The sequence below is a fragment of the Crocuta crocuta genome, unplaced genomic scaffold (genome assembly GCF_008692635.1).
Source record: "Crocuta crocuta isolate KB4526 unplaced genomic scaffold, BGI_CrCroc_1.0 scaffold248, whole genome shotgun sequence".
In the NCBI taxonomy this organism is placed as follows: Eukaryota; Metazoa; Chordata; class Mammalia; order Carnivora; family Hyaenidae; genus Crocuta; species Crocuta crocuta.
The window spans coordinates 4,280,142-4,294,646 of record NW_027532409.1 but is presented as its reverse complement, the minus strand read 5'-3'; the positions used below and the strand labels follow the sequence as shown (position 1 = coordinate 4,294,646).

The 14,505-nt window shown below is 49.4% G+C and overlaps 1 protein-coding gene across 1 annotated transcript in view; it reads left to right on the top strand.

Annotated features, from left to right (window-relative positions):
* The window catches only part of ADIG (adipogenin), a 30,661-nt gene extending 16,513 nt beyond the window's left edge, over positions 1-14,148 (top strand). The window contains exons 4-5 of the mRNA XM_077778868.1: positions 457-530; positions 14,127-14,148. The gene's annotated coding sequence lies outside the window, so the exon portion shown is untranslated. The remainder of the gene's footprint in view (positions 1-456; positions 531-14,126) is intronic.
* Positions 14,149-14,505: the final 357 nt, after the last annotated feature.

Here is a 14,505-nt window from a genome sequence, read left to right as displayed (position 1 = left end):
CCTTGGGGTCTGCAGTGCCCCCACCGGCAAGGGTCTTCTCAAGATCATCTTGCAAAGCTTCCATCCCTACCGCTGTTTTCCCACTTCATGGCTTTGGAAACTGAGGCTCAGAGAGAGAAAGGGCATGGTCACACAGAGAGTGAGTAGGGGGCAGGCACTGGAACTGAGGACTTCCAGGATACTACTACCTTCTCCCACAGGTCACCTGAAGGAACAAGGAGCTGATGTGTGAGGGGGCAGCTTTGGGTTTTGTTTTTGTTTGGCTCTCTCAGCACAGAGCCTGAGAAGGCGGAGGTCGAACTCAGGAACCACCAGATCAGGACCTGAGCCAAAGTTGGACACTTGACTGACTGAGCCACCCAGGTGCCCTAAGGGATAGGCTTTGCTTTCAGGAGAGCTCTGAGCAGCTGTGAGCGCTGCTCCGGGCATCTGACCCCATGTGTGTTTTGTCCACAGGCTGGGCTTGTAAGCCTCTGGCCCCAGGCTGCCGGACAGGAGCTAGAAGCGGCTTATCGGCTGGGCAGCATCAGGTAAGTCGCTTGTCCTCTCTGAATGGCAGGTGGGAAGTGCCCAGAAGCAGCTTGTATTTATTGAACTGACATTTATTGAGGACTTCTTGTTCCCGCCGTGTATGTACCCCAGCTTTCCAGTAACTAGTTATAGCAGGAGCTCAATAAACATTTGCCGGCTGACTGGAGTAGCCCCTAAACCACGCTAGGTAGTCTCCATATGAAGGTGAGGAAGCTGAGGTTTACCAGGTTCACAGGCTCCCCGAGGCCACTTCACTAAAAATGACATACCTGGGGGCACCTGGTGCCTCAGTCGGTTGAGCATCCGACTTCGCCTCAGGTCATGATTTCATGGGTCATGGGTTCAAGCCCCACGTAGGGCTCTGTGCTGACAGCTCAGAGCCTGGCGCCTGCTTCAGACTCTGTGTCTCCCTCTCTCTCTGCCCCTCCCCTGCTCACACTGTTTGTCTCTCTCTCTCTCTCTCTCTCTCAAAAGTAAATAAACATTAAAAACTTAAAAAAAAGACAGATCTAGGATTCAAAGTCAGACCTGTCTGACACTTGAGCCAAAGTTCTTAACTTCTAAACTTACAGATCTGGTTATCTGTTGCTTAGTGGGTGTGTAGTAAATGCTCAGTAAATGCCTTAAAAACAAAATTACAGATAGAGACAATTAATCGTGCTGTACGCTTAGGATCTGTATACTTTTCTGCATACACTATACATCAATGAAGCGTTGAAAACAAAACCAAAACAATTGTATTTGTGAAGCTCAGAACAAATTTTGTGGATGCGCTGAGCACCCATTGTTCTGCTGAACCGGAGACTTGATGCCATACCACACGCCATCATCTTGCAACAGGGACACCTTTAGAATGTTGGGGTTTTATTTCATATCTCTTCTTTCCTGTGCCCCATCTGACCTCCTTAGAAAGTTCACCCAAAGGAACGATTGCCCGTCTCTTGCTGCTTGGCTGTCAAGAAGGGGACACAGTTGACTTCTGTTTGCATTTAGCCACTGCAGCTTTCAGATTGTCACGAAAACACACAGATGCTGGGAATTTTCAAGCGAATCACAAAACAACTACAGAAACCAAACTGTGTGCCAGCATGGGGGACCAAACAGATTCGCAGGAGGGGCGCTGACTAGCAGCTTTCACAAAAAGCATAAATAGAGCAGAACGGCCAATTTTATAATTAACTGGGAATCAGTCTCCAGTTAAGCTTCCGCTCAGCGAAAATGGCTGGGCCGTTACCTGGGGAGAGCTGGTGCCCTGCCTCTTCCTCTGGGCCCTGGCAGACCTGAGATTTCTCTGCTTTACCACATTTGAGTATATTTGGGGATGCTGGTGTTAATCACTTGGAGTGGAGCTCAGTGTGTGGGCAGGACACTCGGGAGAAAGGCACAAGCCAGGGCCTTGTGGGTGAGGACAGGCCATGTGCCAAATGAACATAGTGGCCCTTGTTCAAACGTTATTAAGAATATCATGATGAGGATTCAACCAAGCAGGTGGCCCTTCTAAGCATCGGTGAGGCCAAGTTGGGGGGACATTGATGGGTGGGATCTCAAGTTGTGGGCGAGTCACCGCCTCAGAGGCTCCAGGGCAGCCGACCTCACAAGAGGGAGCCCAACAGAGGCAGCAGGAACAAAATCAGCACCCTTTCCTGGGCTGTAACGACAACAAACAAACAAATGCAGTAGAACAATCCCTTTCGGAAGGCAATCTGACAAGAAGTGTCACAATTTCACAAACCTTTGGATTCTGCAAATCCACTTCTAGCATCTGTTCTACTGTTACCTCTGCTCAAGGCAACACGATCATAAATAGGGTGCATATCGTCATGTTACTTGTGATACTGACGATGGAAAGAGCCCAAGCCTCTGTCACAGGGGACGGGTTAAAGACCATGCTACCTCCCCAGCGAGGATCTTTTGAGTAAAATATGTTGCCTAAGTGACCCTCTTGTGACTCAAACGGCTCCGTGAAAACACCCAGGACCCAGTTTTTAAATTTTCTATTTATTGCTGAGGGTGGATCCACTTTGTTCTGAGCTTGGGTCCCCACTGTGTGCTGCCAATTCCTTGAGGCCACTCGCTTTGCATCCACCTCTAGAGCCTGTTGTCTCTATCCCAGAACTCCCAGCAAGAGGCCCACGGGTTACCTTCCTTGAATCAGGTCCTGTGGCTGGATGAATGCACACAATGCTTCTTTTCTTTTCTGGCTTCTGTTGTTTGTTTTTTGGAGAGCTCATCCATGGATGGCTTTGGGTGGAGGTAGAGTAGATCCAATGGAAGGATGGGCAGCAGGGGTGAAGACCGGCTCCCNNNGGGGCAGACCACCCACAGGGGGAGACGCGGCAGGGGCCAGCCGGGAACCAGAACAGGGCGGGGCTGTCCCTTGCATCTGAACTGGTGCAGTAGCCTCTTCCCTGGTTTTCCTGCCCCACCCTTGACCCAGGATGTCTGGTCTCCATCTTTTCCATGCAACAGTCAAAATGGTCTTTTTATAATGTCGATTAGATTATACCCTCCTTAGATTAAGTCATTTAGCAAATATTGATGAATGCCTATTACATGTCAGGTACTGCTTTAGGCACTGGGGATACAGCAATGAACACAAAGCAAAGTCTGTCCCTTTGTGGAGCTGACATCAAATGGAATTGCAAGTGCTCTGCTCAAAATTTAGATGTCTCCCCATCTCCCTCAGAGTGACAGACACTGTGGGTCCCTGTCATCTCTTACTGCATAAGCACCCCAAACTTAGTAGTGTAAAGCAGCAGTCACTGTCATGATGACTATGATGGTGGTGATGGTGATGATGACGTGAAGGGCCAAAAATTAAGTCCTCCATTAAGAGAAACCTCGGGCTGCACGTAGCCCCAGTCCCAGTCCCAGGAAAAGCCCCAGACTGTTCAAGGCTAAAGGCATCCTCAGACCACCCTCAGTTCAGCTAATCAAAAAGTAAAAAGAAACATTCCTATGGTCTGAGTCAAGGCTGGGAACTGCAGATACAAACTAGCCAATTTCTCACCGCTTGCCTGAACCCCACGTGGGCCCTTTGAACTCACCTCATAATTGGTCATTTTCAAAGGATTCTCAAAAGTCATGATTGGGTCCCACCAAAAGTAATGAACACCTCACAGATACTGAATGGTCAAAGCTGTAATTGTAATTGCTGCTTATGTGATGATGCTACATGTACTGTAACACCCCCATCCCTTACTCCTTAAAAACCCTGTTCGCTATTGTTCTTGGCTTCACCTTGCTGCCATGACACCGGCAGGCTGGTGAGCCCCTGCTCAAGCTTGTAATAAAGATCCTTTTGTACTTGCATCGGTGCCGGCTCCTTGGAGGTCTCTGGGACTCGCGATTCGGGCACAACAGATGGTGATGGTGATGGTGATGATGATGATGATGGTGATGATGATGGTGATGGTGGTGATGGTGATGATGATGATGATGGTGGTGATGGTGATGATGATATGATGATGATGATGGTAATAGTGATGATGGTGATGATGATGATGGTGATGATGGTGATGATGGTGATGACAATGATGTCTAATTGCTCTGGGGGTTGACAGAGCTCAGCAAGGCAATTATACCTACAGCGTAAGCTCCACAAAGCCAGAGACATTGTCCTTCATTTTCATGGCTGCATCCTCAGTGCCAAGCACATTCTTATACTCCATGCTTACTTGTTCAGTGAATGAGGGAACTGAAAGAGCATCCACATGAGGATGCTTGGGTGGCTCAGTCAGTTGAACGTCCAACCTCAGCTCAGGTCATGATCTCAGAGCTCATGAGCTCGAGCCCCACATCAGGCTCAGGGCTGACAGCCTGGAGCCTGCTTCAGATTCTGCATCCCCCTCTCTCTGCCCACCCCCCACTCACATTCTGTGTGTGTCTCTCTCTCAAAAATAATAAACATTAAAAAAATTACAAAAAAAGAAACAATGGAAACTTCCTTGGTTTGGCACATATATCACCCTATGGTTTCCAAAACATGTGGTTGTACAGGCCACACTGATCCCCCAAGGGCCTGATGGTCTGCCATGGCACCTCAAGTGCAGAGCACACACATGGGCGCGAAAGAAATGGGACAGGCCCCCACGGCAGGGAACCAGCCTGCCACTGTGACTTGGCCAGCAATCTCATTTCAAAACAAACAGAGAGCTGGGGGCTAGGGAGGATAAAGGAGAAATCTGTGTCAACAACTAAATAAAAAGAAGCTATTTTAGACCCGCAGGGCTGCATGGGACCAAGAACGTTAATATAGTCATTGTTTCTCATTAACTTCTATTTACGGCAGGTGGTGGTAGTGGGTGCTCCACTTAATGGTTGGGATATTGACGTTTTTGTTATTGTTGTTTTGTTGTTGGTTTTGGTTTTTTAAAAATACGTTCCACACCCACAGCAGAGCCCCAGTGCAGGGCTTGAACTCGGGACCCTGAGATCAAGACCCAAGGTGAGATCAAGAGTCGGACACTTAACCAACTAAGCCACCCAGGCACCTTTTTTTTTTTTTTTAAAGGATATTATCCTTTTTTTTTTTAATTGAGAGACAGAGAATAAGTGGGGGAGGGGCTGAGAGAAGGGGAGACACAGAATCTGAAGCAAGCTCCAGGCTCTGAGCTGTCAGCACAGAGCCCGATGCGGGGCTCGAACCCATGAACCATGAGATCATGACCTGAGCTGAAGTCGGATGCTCAACCCACTGAGCCACCCAAGCGCCCCTGACTTTTTTAAAAAATAGATTTAAGTGAAGGGTGCCTGGGTGGCTCAGTCAGCCGAGTGCCCAGCTTCAGCTCAGGTCATGATCTCACAGTTTGTGGGTTCAAGCCCCGTGTCAGGCTCTGTGCTGACAGCTAGGAGCTGGGAGCCTGCTTCAGATTCTGTGTCTGTTTCTGCCCCTCCTCTGCTCGCACTTTCTCTCTTTCAAAAATAAATAAACATTAAAAGAAAAAAGAATAGATTTAAGTGAAAATGTGACCCATGATTAAGGAAAACTCTGAAGTAAGCAATTGTATAAGACTAATTGGATACAGACAAAAATTATAAAGGTGGTAGGTAAATGCATCAATTTCAGGAAACCCTGGTTCATAGAAAAGATCCCGCACAAATGACCCAGGGTTCACCAGGGGGAAGAAAAGTCCGGGCATTGCAGTGGACTTGGCGCCTCTGCCAGCCAGCACGTGTCAGGGGAGGGCCCACACAGCGTGGCGGCCCTTGGAAGNGGGAGTGGGGGGGAGTGTCTGGCTGATGTGTACAATCCAGGCAGCCATGAAAAGCAAGTTTTGGTTTTTTGAACCACACAGCGCCTGGTTGACTATCTTGGTCAACTCTGGGCACAACCACACACACACACCCAGTCTGCCCCTACGCGTGTGCAACTTCCTCCCTGAGCTCTTGTCTGTGCCCCATAACGAGGAAGGAACATGCCAGGCCAGTGTTTCCCTGCTTCCCAAGTGTGATCTGAAGACCCTATTGCATTAGAGTGGCCTGGGCCTGAACTCCTGGGTGGAATCTCTGGAGGCCAGACGCAGGACGCTGGTCTCAACATGTCCCCACGATTTGGATGGACAGTTTTGCTGTTGGGCCATGGCGAAGCCCGGTGGAGGGGGTCTGTTCCATCGTAAATAAGGTCTTGAATAGAGAGGGACTTTCCAAGGGGACACTGATGGCTTGCCCACGCTCTACACGTCTGGGCCCACGTGATTCTGCGTGGTCTCCGACCAGAGCATACCAGGGGCTTCCTCAGCCTGCTGTGTTCCCCAGGGGTTGGAGTGGTGCAGGTTTAAATCTAGATAGTGGTTAATACCATCGGTGCCCCCCGTGTTCTCAGGTGTCTTATTAGATGTCCCCATTGAAAAGTGTGGTCGGTGTCAGGGGGTCTCATGGTCAGTTACGTGGATGCCCCATGTGTCCACGTGGGTAAGTGTTTTTATATAAGGCTTTGGTTAGTGCTTGTGGCTGAGCAGGAAGCTGGTTGTGTTCACGTGGGTGTTCTCCACTGTTGGCCGAAGGAGAAGCCGGATCACAGTGGCTGTGACACACGGGCACGTCAGGCCTCCTTGGAGGCCAGGGGTTGGACACTGCTCACCAGGGGCTGCTGTCCACCCTGACGCAGACCCAGGTGGCTGTTGTGTGCCGGCCGGATGGCTATGCCCACTCAACCCAAAGACGGTACAAAGCACCGGTCAGAGGTGTCAGGGGCATCTTTGGGGGTCTTCGATTCAACGGTGAGGAAGAGTGGCATGAGTCTCTACGGGACATATCTGCCCAGGGCCTCTGTGAGGCCACCATGTCCTAAGTGCTATAGTGATTCTGCTGCAGGGCTGTGTTGGCGTGCATGTGCATGTGTGTGTAGTGTAAATGCTTGTCTGCACACCTACAGGCCACTACGTTCCCATTTTCCATGTCTTTAGCAGCTCTGAGACCTTGGGCAAGATCTCTGAGCCTCAGCTGCTCCGTCTATGAGGGGTTGGGAATGGCTCCCGAGTCCCAGGGCCAGGTATCGTCTGCTGCCTGCATGACTAACTGGGAGCCATCTGCAATTAGCAGGGGAAGTGACTTCAGAGAATGGGGACTCGGCTATGAAATGGACCCAGTTCAGTTCAGCTTCTAAGTGTCCTCCGGGTAAGTGGCTGTTGTTTTCCAGGCAGGGGCACTCTCCCGCTGCACCCAGGGCTGCTCTGTGAAGAGAAGGTTCATTCCTCTGGGCAGCTCGTGCTCCCTGCAGGTTGCTCAGGTAAAGGCTTGAATCTCCGCCTAAGAACTTGCTGCCTGGAGTCGCGATCTCAGCCCCTAATCTTAGGCAATTGCGGCAGAGCTTAGTGAGCTCGTGTGCAAGGGCACGGGCCTGGGAAAACACTTCGTAGAGCTCTGGGCTTGGAATGGATGGGGAGGTGGCCGGTCCTGACTGCCTCTCTCTTCTGTTTCCAGCCGCAGAATCTGAGGGGCGGCAGGCAGGGAGGAGGGGAGGGAGGAGGCCCTCCACATGGACGCTGCCTGCTCAGAACAGCTCCTGCCAAGTCCCCACCGTCTCTGGGAGGCACCTGCGTCTGGCACAAGCGTTCCCTGCCCAGAGGGCTGGTGGCCTGACCTTATCCTCGGGCACCGGCACATCCCGCCTCGCCCTCCTCGCCCTCCTCACCCCTTCCATGCTGCCGGGCACCTGGCGCTCAGCTGTTGGACCATCCCTTCATTTAATTCGAGCCTCAGGTACCTCCCCAGTAACTGCCCGCATCAGGGACTGGGGAGCAGGGGGGTTCGGGCATTTGCGCTCTTCTTCACTTCATGTCCATTTATGTTCTTTGTTTTTATGCTTAGAAAGTCCTCCTTCATCCGGCAAACTGATAACTATCCACCTGTGCATGTTTTTCTAGTTCGTTTTTTAATGAATTTTGGTGACTGGTGTGAAAGAAAGAGACCCACCTTCTGCTTTCTTCTTAATTTTTTTTTTTTCCAAAAGGCCCCACTGTCCCAGCCCATTTCCTTCCATGTGAGAATGTAATCATTTATATTTAGGTTTTTAAGATTGAAATAGGTACATGGTGAGATGCACCCATACTTACCATGTGCAGCTTGATGTGTGCACCTCTGTGACTCCCCAGAGCCAGATCTAGCCCTGAGGGCTCCCCTATGCTTTCCCCAGTCAGTCCCCATCCCCCAGGGCAGACACTATTCTGACCCCTCTCATCATGCGCAGGTTGCCCAGGTCCTGCTGTTACTAAAAGGAAAAGGTTCTTCACGGACCATAACTTGATGTGGGTGGATAACCCCAGCTAGGGGGCCTGGGTCTTGTACCAGCAGCTTCCCAACCACTGGCTTGTTTCCTTACCTCAGCCTGGGAGGTGGGTGCTGTCACCGCACCCCAACCTCACTGGTAAGAAAGGGGCTGTGAAGCCCAGAGAGGGGTCACAGCGCTGGTGGGTCCCAAGGCCTGGACTAGAGCCCCAGCAGCCTGACCCGCTGCCTTCCCAGTGGCCCGTTAGTCTCCACTGCTTAGGACCCATGTCCCCTCCACCGGGAATCCCTACTCCAATGTGAAAGCACTTTCATTCGGCCAAAGAGAAGGTTTCCTTTCCATTTTGAGATCATTGTAGGCTCAAGACAAGTTGCAAAATTAGTACAGAGTTCCCATGTACCCTTTACCTAGTTTCTTCCAGGGAAAATATCTTACGTAAGCACAGTGCGTTAGGCAAAATTTTTAAATAATGACTTTCCATTTCTAAAGCATCAGAGGTAATTAATGCTCAGCATTATCTTATCTTCTAGTCTTGATCATTTGATTGCCCCCATTAAACTATGAATGATGATGTTCAATAATCTAAAGATACTACAGATTGACTTTTATGATGGACTAGGCTTTACACTGAGTACTTCACATGCATGATTTCACTTCATTCTGCTATGCTGGCAGTAGTTCCTTGAATAAATAAAAGCTAATAACTGTTACAATTATTAACCACTCACGGTGGGTTAGGTACTGTGTTTTATATGCTCTATATAATTTAATCTCCCCCAAATCCTGTAACATGGGTACTGTCATTAGCCTCACTTTACAAGTGAGACCAGTGACACACAGAAAGGTAAAATGATCTACCCAAACTCACAGGGAACATCAACTTTGAGCCCAGAAGGTGTGATTCCACAGCTTACCATGCAAGCACTAAGCCGTAGGATAGCCATAACATTACTGCCTACAACCACAGCACACTTCCTTTTCCTTCTTAGAGCCCACAAATGGGGCACTGGGGCATAGCCTGGTCAAGTCATCAGCCAGTACCAAACAAATCCATCACCTCTGGCCGCAGGAAGGCCTGGGGCTGCTTGCAGAGCCCCACTGTGACCTCTAGATGGCGAAGTCGAGCACAATTTATTTTTCAATTAATATTCCATCATTATTCAGAAAAATACCAAGAGGAGCGTTGTAGCCGTGAGTGGCACTGCCAAGGGTAAAGACAGATGAAGCAAGGGAGAGCAACAAAGGACCAGAATAGAAGCAATGATAAGAGGTCTGTGGGGTGTTCCTTCCCCTTCAGGCTTTCTTGTTGGGATATAAGTAATAAAAACAGCTTCTGTTTAACTGGGGCCTTGCTATGTGGTAGGACCCTATGCACTTTATACCCCTAAGCCCGTTTTACAAACCCTATGAGGCAGGCACTATGTTATGATTGGAGATGGGGATTTAGAGACTCAGATTGGGATCCAGTCAGTCAGTGGTAGAGTTTGAACTTGAACCTGGGATGGAATCCTGAGCCCCTGCTCCCTCCTCCTCATAATCTCCTGTGGGGGATGGGAAAGCCTCAACACAACTCAAGACAGTGGCTTGAGCCATTGTCTTTACTCCCCTCCCTAGGAGTTTAGGATCCCCAAAGGCAGACTTGGCTTGACCAGGATAGAGACTTGTCCCTATAAGATATGCAGAAGATCCTACTCTGGCCCCCACCCACTGACTACGCCCTGCACCCCCCTCAGCTTGGCCCTGAAGAGGAGTAAAGCAGGCAAGCAGAAGGCACAGGTCTGTGGTTCCAGCGCTTCAGAAACTCTCATCCAGGGAGCTGTGTGGAAAATCTTCCGCTAAAACATGCTTAGCTGCTGTATTTCTTTCTGTTATTTATACACATATACATGTATCTTTGCATATGAAAACAATCTCTGCTCATTGCAGGAAACTTGGAGAATAGAGCAAAGTACAAAAGGAAAAATATAATTCAGATTTAAGTGTTATTAATTTGTAGTGCATCATCTTCCTGTGTGTGTGTACGTGTGTTTATCACTAAATATGATAGGATTATGGACATTTCCCATTGCATCATTCAGTTATTGCCATACTAATGTCTCATCACAAACAACACCACAACTCATGACTTAGAACAATTATTTACCTTTGTTTGCATGTTTGTGGGTGAACAGGGGGTTGGCCAGGTGATCCAGGCTGGCCTTGGCTCAAGCTGTTGGTTGCGTCTGGGTCTGCTTCTCATGTCTCTCATCCTCTGGGCCCAGCAGGCCATCTGAGGCCTGTCCTTATGGCATTAATGGCAGAAACACGGGAGAGCAAACCCTACCACACAATGCATTTTAAACCTCTGCATGCATCATGCATTGGTCAAAGCTATCACTTGGCTGCCTAGCAAAGGAATGAGGAAGTATTTTCTGTTTCTTTAACAGGAAGCATTCCAAATTCATATGGCAAAGGGTGTGGCTACAAGGAGGAGTAATGAACTTGGAACAATATTATCATTTATCACCACTATATTGAGGATATTCCTTAAAAACAGGGTTTTTACTCAGGGTAGTATTTTCTTCCTTAGGGATATATTCTAATTTATTTAACCATTTCCTTGTTACTGGACATTTATTATTTCCTTGTTTCTCCTATTATAAAATACAATCACAATCATTCTACATAAAACTCTGAATGCGTCTTACGTTATTTGGAATATGCCTATTAAGTTCTTGGTGTATGTTACCCTTCAGGAGTGTATGAGAGTGTTCATTTCACTGCATCATTGTCAACATTACACATTATAATTTTTTGTTTGTTTGTTTCTTTAAAGACAAGAAGATGATGGAGAAGAAAGATCAGCGGTAGGGGTTTTGCAGAGAAAGGGGCAGACAGTTGAAGAGAGAAGGAAGGCAGAGTATTTGGAAGGAAGAGCTTGCCCCAGAAGACTATATGACAGGATGAGTAAGAGACCTGGGAATATGTTTTGGGAACTTGGCCCCTGCCTGCAGGGCTAGACCCTCTACCCCAGACCACTGACACATTCCTTACCCAGCCCTCCCTGGGGCAGCAGCACATTTTCCTTCAACTTCTTTCTCCAGCTCAGGTTTTTTGGTCTGTGATGCAGCTAATGTTTTCATTACTGCTGACACCAAGGGTTCTGCTCGAGAGATGTGAAGTTGGAGCCCAGCCATTCTCCAGAGAGCTCAGTCCTCATTCAGGGCAAGGAGTCTGGCTCTGGCCGCCCAGGTCTTGCAGGTTGGAGCCCAATCGTCATTCCCGGGTGTGAAATGCCCCTTCGGCTCTCGATGTCCCACAGACACATGCCACGGCGCGCCCCTCGACTCCCTGCTGGTGGCTGACCGTAAAGCCCTCCCCGGCACCCAGATCCCGCTGGTCCTTCAAGCCGTAAGTTGTCCCCTGCTTAAGCTTGTTTAGTGCAAGAGGGGCTGCATCTGGGGCCACTGTTGGGAGATATCTAGCCTGGGAGGTGAGAGCATGGACCTTAGAATAGGGAGCCCGGTTTCAAATTCTGCCTCAGACACTTGCTAGCTCAGAGACTGGGGGTTGAACCTCTGTGAGTCTCCCTGTCAGCATCTGTGAAGTGAGTTTGTAATAACAGTATTCTCTTTTTATTAAGGGCTAAATGAGTAAAATGCATATAAGCTCTCAGAGCAACGGCTAGCTCCTGGAAGTGGCCAAGAAGGCCATTATCCTTCTCCCAGCTCTCTCTCGCCTTCCCAGTTTTCATGGGAGACAAACACACCCATTTGAATCGCACTTTGCAAGGTGCTGGTTTAAACGTTGCCTTCCTTCTCTCATAGCTGCTGTCCTGTTTTGGAAAAGAGAGGGCTGGGGCACCTGGGTGGCTCAGTCGGCTAAGCGTCTGAATCCTGGCTTTGGCTCAGGTCATGATCTCATTGTTCGGTTCATGGGTTCGAACCCCGCGTTGGGCTCTGTGCTGAAGGAAAAAAGAGAGAGAGGACTGGATGCAAAGGCATTCTTGGGGTGCCTGGATCCCAGTCCGGGGTCAAGGTAATGGTCTGGCTTCCCCCACGTCATCCAGGCTGCATNGAGGGTTGGAAGCGAGGAGGTGGCACAGAATGGCACAGGGTGGAGGCTGTGGGGCCTGGGTCAGCTGCCAACATGTACTGAGTGAAACCCTATGTATGCGCTTTAGCCAGTTAGACCATTTAATCTACGAAGACTGCTATGGTCATGTTCTACACTGTACTAAGTGTCACATTGGCCGCATTTGTTGTTTCAGCAAGTTACAAAGTAAAATGCTACAAATGAGGTAGGTGTTAAAAAGAGAAACTTTCAGAAGATATCTATACCTAAAGATGTTTTTGTACATTTAAAGGCTTAGCTTTATTTTTCTGTAAAGTGCAACATATTCCCATAACTGTGTATAGTCTTATTGATCAGATGTCTAAAATTATTTCAACTGCTTCATTAAAAGAATTATTTTGTTATAAGAAAAAAAGAATGAATCCTCCTTCAGAGATTAGTGCTATTAGTTTGCAAATGAGAAAACCGAGGCTCAGAGAAGTGGTAGAGTAACTTCTACTGGAGCCTTGGATCAACTTCTCGTTGCTGCCCCTCTTTCCTTCTGGGGATGGAGCAAAGGCTGGAGAGAGATTTCTACACTGGCTTTTTAAAAAAGATTAAAATTTTAAACAAGTATATATTTATTTTTGAGAGACAGAGTATGAGAGGGGGAGGGGCAGAGAGAGAGGGAGACACAGAATCTGAAACAGGCTCCAGGCTCTGAGCTGTCAGCACAGAGCCCGATGCAGGGCTCAAACTCATTCACTGTGAGATCACTCCCTCTCTGGGAGGGGGCCCAGGCTCCCCTCCGGCGCCCCTACTTCTCCTTCCTCCTTCAGGCCCCTGTGCTCTCTGCCCTCCCTATCTGGAAACCTGCTGCCTTCATAGGCGGGCCGCTGCTTGGCACTGGGACGCCAGCTGAATATCAGCGCCTCACGGAGGCCTGCCCAGGCGCAGCTTATCATAATACTGTTTTGTTTTGTTCTTAGTGTGAATCGGTGTCTGAAGACACTCAGTCATTTCTCCGCTCCCCTCCTGTCTGTCTTCTCCCCTGAAACATCAGCTCTGCAAATCTAAGACCTGTTTGTTTCCATCAGCACCGTGTCCCAGGCCCCTGGACTGGAGATGGGGCCTAACAGGCACTGATGATATTTATTGAGTGAATGAGTGGCTGGATGGATGCACGAGTGAGTGAGTGAAAGCATGAACGAGCCACACAGGGTCTGAGGGACGTAGCCCTGAGCCCTGAGCCTCTGTGGCCCCTCTGCCGGGGTCCCCCCAGCTGATGGGCCTTGGCTGATGGGTCTGGTCTGGCTCCGTGAACTCTTCCTCTGAGCTCTGTAATGACCACCTCCTTTTCTCCCTGGAAAAAACATCCTGACCCCCTGGGAGGGACGCTTCTTCCTTTGCAGCTCTCAAAATGCAAAGGGTTTCACTAAACCTTTTCTCCAGGGCCGTTGACTATCTCCCCTCCTCAGGGTGATTGTGGGCTCATCGTACTTCTGAGCCTGGACTATAGCTCTCAGACCACGTGTGTGTGTGTGTGTGTGTGTGTGTGTGTGTGTGTGTGTGTGTGTGTTCACATGTGTTACTTTTTTATTCACACACTGTATAGAGAGAACCTTGCCGTCAGCACTGCTCAGGGCTCTCGGGGCGGACACCGGCTCAGGAAACAGTCCCAGGCCTCATGATGAAGGGTTTCCTGGCTGCCCCTGGACTTACCAGTCCTGCCATTCCCTTCCCCGGGGAGGGGCCTCCAGCCTGAGAGAGGGAGAGTCCCTGAGTCTCTGGAGACCAGAGACCCCAGGGACTGAGACCCTCCCTCTCCCCTCAGACATCCGGGACCTGAAGCAGCACCTACGGGCCCCTCACCTGCCCCTCCTGCTCCTCCCGGAGCCCAACAGAAGTGCCCTGAACATAAAAGTCATTGGAGCGCCTGGCGGGCTTGGTGAGTAGAGCATGTGACTCTCGATCTCAGGTTTGCGAGTTCAGGCCCCACGTTGGGTGAGGAGCCTACTTTAAAAAGGAATAAAAAGAAGAAAAGGAAAAAAAGAGTTCCTGGGGCCGCCTCCATTCTGTCATCTCAGCCCAGAGCCACCATGATGGTTCCCAACAGGCTCATTCATTCATTTATTCCATTCATTCACACAACCATGCCAGGTGCTGGGTGCAGTGACGACCAAGTCTTTCCTGAGACATTTTCCCTGAAGAGA